This window comes from Lissotriton helveticus, chromosome 6, assembly GCF_964261635.1.
Source record: "Lissotriton helveticus chromosome 6, aLisHel1.1, whole genome shotgun sequence".
NCBI lineage: Eukaryota > Metazoa > Chordata > Amphibia > Caudata > Salamandridae > Lissotriton > Lissotriton helveticus.
Window position 1 is genome coordinate 171,966,048 of NC_136067.1, and position 5,021 is coordinate 171,971,068.

The window sequence follows — 5,021 nt, forward strand, 5'->3', positions numbered from 1 at the left end:
TCCTGACCATTAAGTTTCCCCCACACTAGGGAATACCTACCCTCTCTCCACCTTTGTTTCTTCACATATAAGTGGGATGCCCGCCCTCACCCCGATCAGGGTTCCGCGTGCATGTGCCAAGAAGACTGTGCCATAAATGCGCCCCCTCCAGCGCCTGCGGAGTTTGTCAATCTGTCTGGGTCATGTGGGTCTCTTGCAGAAGGGCGATCCCCACAGCGTGCCTCTGCAGGTAGGAAAAGATGGAGTAGCGTTTCGATGGTGTGCATGCCACATATGTTCCCAGTCACGACATTAGTGTGCGTCATGTGACTGGGTAAGTTATCGCAGCGCAAAACAATGGGGTCACTTCGGGTGGGCCAGAGTCGTGGTTCAAGGGGATCGTGTCAGCATGCTGCAACTTCAAACAATACAACTAATGGAGCGAATCCCCGAAAGGGCATACGTCCAAACTTTGAGTGGAACATTAATGGTAAAGAGCTAGTCCAGTGGAGTGGCTAGTGGGGTGTGTGTTATGTCAGCATTTAGTCTGCTCTACGCCCCTGTCTCAAGCCTCCCGTACTCGCAAGAGGTGTGTGCCATAGGTTGGTCAATCTCGCAGGAGCGGTGTGGGACACAGCGATATAAACCGGCGACCGCAACCCCTTCGCAGCGTGTCCTATCCCCTGGCTAGCAAGGCATCTCAGTCGCGCACATGAATTACATTGGATGACAAAAGCACCGCTAGCACATAGCACATTTCAATAGCATGTGTGCGAACATATAAGGAGGGGGGGGGTTGGTGGGAGGAAGGAAGAACAGTGCGCGATATACACATGCTTGTAAGTCATGGAGAGGTACAACTCAGCACCGTTGAATCACATGCTCTGGTCAGTGGCGTAACGAAACTTGAGGGGGCCCCCGGCGGCGCGGCGCGGCCCACCTGCTCGTTGCTCAGATCTGACCCAGACTGGTGCCCTGCACATGACAGCGGGAGAGACAAAGCCTTAGTAGGTTCCTGCCTGACAACGCAAAAGCGAATCGGCTTGCCTCATCTCACCCTTCCATCCTCACCCCTCCACGCCACACAAAACATTTCATAGATCCCAGATACCCCTGCTCTTTCTAGCGTCCTCCTGGCCTTTTGGAATGTCCTCCCAGAACAACTCACACTTTCATTATTAGTAACAAAGGACATTTCAGGGTAAGAAAGAGGTTACCTGGCGTTTACTGTTTCGACTAGGCTAGCAGCATGGCACGGATTTGTTAGGACAGCAGCATGGCACTCTTGATACCCGTCTGGGATAATGCACTTTAATGATGAGTTTGACGGTGACCCCGCCCTTTTTTGTTGTGTTCCATGATCCAAAGCTATCTCTACATGCCCTGCTCTCCTGGCTTATCACCTCAGTTATCTCCTAAACTTAAAGAGCTTCTGCAAAGTATTTTTAAATCTCTAATGAATTATGTTATTATTTGCTTTATGTGTAATGGGTTTTTATCGGTCTTATGCTCACCAGTGTTCTTTTTTTATACAATTGTAAAGAGTTTAATCATACCATAGTATTACCTTCTGGCATCCTGACCCAACGTAATATAAGGCTGCTCCCTAGTGGAGTGGGTGTCTCCCGATGCCCCTGCTGGTCTAAGGCTGTCTCAACTGATCATAACCCATTGCAGCTGACAGCACCAGCCCTCAGCTATCTGGGTCCCACCCCGTTTCCTTCCCACGCTCGCGGCCTCACGCTGGGGGCCTCTCATCTCTTTGGTGCTTGAGGGGGAACATTGAAGCTTTGCTGGCCCCTCCACCTACTCTACTGCTTTCAGGCTCCCGCTCAGCACTACTACTGGTTCTCGTTCTCTCCCCCCTTGCGGACTCCATTATCGGCCGGACAGGGCCTGGCATCCACTCAAGCCTCTAAAATTCAGATTATGTTTCATTAGATGTGTTTATTTCGCACGTGCTGTGTTCCAGACAAGGTCTCATTCTAAGCAATGCTCCCAGAGCGAGGATATTGTACACACAAACAAATAACATTAAAATATAATGGATACAAACATTTAACAAGAAACCATGCAGACACTCGAATTACGAGATGTCTGCTTCAAATGCTTGTTTTGCTTCTCAGGCCTTCCAATTTTCTGGTATTTATTATTTTGACATTTATATCTGTACATTTTCACATGTTTCTCATCTTACTAACATTTATCCATCTTTATTTTTTGATCTGTGAAAAAGAAATGTGCAGCTTGCATATCTCCACATTTCCAAACCCGGTAAGCACAATTGTACTGCGGCGTTCGCTGGGTGTCGGTGCGCTAAGTGCCGAAGTAAGATAAAATAATACACTCACATGAAACCCTCAGCAGTGCGATACTAACACAAGTGGGCAGTGGCAGCTAGTTCTGTTTCATTATAAAATCTCCCCTCCTACTATTATCTCTTCTTCTCTCCTCCCTCTCCGCACTGTCTCTCTCACCTATCGGCAGGTCACTGGAATTATGTGAATCGGTGGCTGAAGCTTTTCCGCATACTTATGTATTTGTCCTACTTACCACATAATCCATATTCAGCTGCATAATGCCTGATGTGAACAAGAAAAGATTGCTTCTAGCTCAAACGCTTCAAAGTTACTGAAAATGCTGCCACACGCGTAGCCAAGAATTGGCAGCACCTTTCCACAGGTCAACTGGTCACCTTTCAGTTGCTGATTGCTGTATTTAGGTGTTAAACTGATGCCAAAGAGGTGTATCCTTTTCCCAAGCAGTATTTAAGTATGAAAATGGCAAAACACTAAAGTACTACTGACAAAAAATGTGCCACATTATGTTGCATTATTAGTCTTTTCTATTGCATAACAGAGTCATGCCGCATAACTTGGTCCTCCCTTGCCTCATAAGTCCAGTGGACTTGTTCATAGCCTCAGTTATGTAGATCAGTCTAGCTTCTAATTAAACAAATGATCGAGCAAAGAATATAAACGACATCCCTGTGGGCCCTTCGAGGTATCATGAGAGTATTAATCTCGGTCCTCGTTGGGTCATGGGGTACTATGGGTACTATGGAATTAGATTATTGTCTCTAGGTGTATGTCCTTTGCCAATCTAAATCGTGTCCCTCTCCCATGGCAGAGCATGCTTCCGCAAGTCTCTAGCTATCTCTCTATGCAAGACTTTACTTTCTGCTTTCACCCATTTGAAAATGGTCTGCTATCAGGCCACGATTAAGAGAAGGTAGGAGGATTTCCATCACAAGCGAGCAGTAGGGCTAGGTCTAAGAACTGAGACACTACTTTGTTATCCTTCGCTCATCTCAATAGGTCTAGAGCGCAGGAACCCCAGGTGCCCAGGAAGGGCACCCCCACACTCTCTGTTACTGAGTTTCCTTGACTGCTTGCCAAAATGCCGCAAAGGATGGACAATTCAACTTCATGTTATAAAAGTCTGCTCCTGGGGCAGCACAATCTGGCCATGAGGGGTTGGCATCAGGGAAGACTGTTTATTTTTTAGGGAGAAAGAAAGCTCTATATAGAAAGTAGAATTGTATTGATTTGAATCAAGTATTCCTCGAGACTGTCACTGTGTGCGGATATTCAAGCGCTTTGTCCCATTCCTTGTCATGGAGTGTTCTCTCCAATTCAGCCTCCCATGTGCCTTATAAAACTCGTAACGAAATAAATGCGTGATTCTGAAAAACTTTAAGCCATAATACATGTCCTCCTGGGCCAATTCCATGTCTTATCAGAGACAGGTGACATGTGCTGAATTAGTAACCAGCTATTTGATAAAGTGCAGTGTGCAAGAAGAAGAGGCTGATGGAGGCATATGTCCTTATTGTAATACTGGTGGATCTGCAAGCAGTACACCCAATCCTTTGTAATCTGATTTATGGGCTCCGACACCCCCCATTTACACCCCCCCCGCCCACCACTGTGATCCCAACCCATTGCAGCTGACAGCGCTAGCCCTTAGCTATCTGGTTGCCACCCTGTTTCCTACCCATGCTCGCGGCCTCACGCTGGGGGCCTCTCATTCCTTTGGCTCGCACTTGAGGGGGAACTGAACATTGAAGCTTTGCTGGCCCCCCAGGTCCACCTACTCTACTGCTTTCAGGCTCCCGCTCAGCACTAGTACCGGTACTTGTTCTCTCCCCCCCCCCCCATCTCATCGACACTCGTTCTCCGCCCTTCCTCCCCCCGCTTATCTCGACATCCAGCCCTGCCAGACAGTGCTAAGGGATATTTCCTTAACGGTTCCTGCCATCTCCCTTCTGCGCCTCTCCGGCTATACCACCAATGCCACCCTGAGAATGCATAGCCGGCAGGCTTCCTAAATTCTCCTAAAAGATAAAAGGAGGCCCCCTTCTCTGTCAACTTTGGGACAGGGGAGAGATATTGTAAAACAATTAATGTCCCACAGGTTTTACCATTAGGTTAGTTTCAGAATGGAATAATGGTATCAAGTTGAAAATTATCTAGCAATACCAATCACACAGATTATATATATAAAGCAGAAGGCTAAATTACAAGAAATAAGTCAAAAATATAGGCAATGAACCACCAAAGAATGCAATATTAAACCACTCAAGAATAAAACCAGAAAAGTAGTTGTATGAAAAAATATATAAATACTTCGTACATTTATTCAAATTTTGACATTTTGGCACAGTAATAATAAATCATTAAAAAAATATACGCAAAGTACATTGGATATTTCATTAAAAACATTACAAATCACATAAAGTAAACATCAGTTAAAAAGTTCAAAGTGAACAAGGGTCGACGCGGCGTTTCGGTTACAGGCTAACAATAGACAACCTTCTTCAGGACCAAGTTCTAAAAAGAAACAAAGAATTACTTTTTTGCATTCCCAATTCTTCAAAACAAAGTATTTTACCAAAACATCACTTGTATATTGGCTACATCTATTCGGTGGATTATACTACAAACGTAGGTGGATTATCAACACTATTGGTATTGCTAGAACAAAACAACATCTATAAATTAATACCATTCCGGTAGTTATACCGTTGTACCAGATAAAAA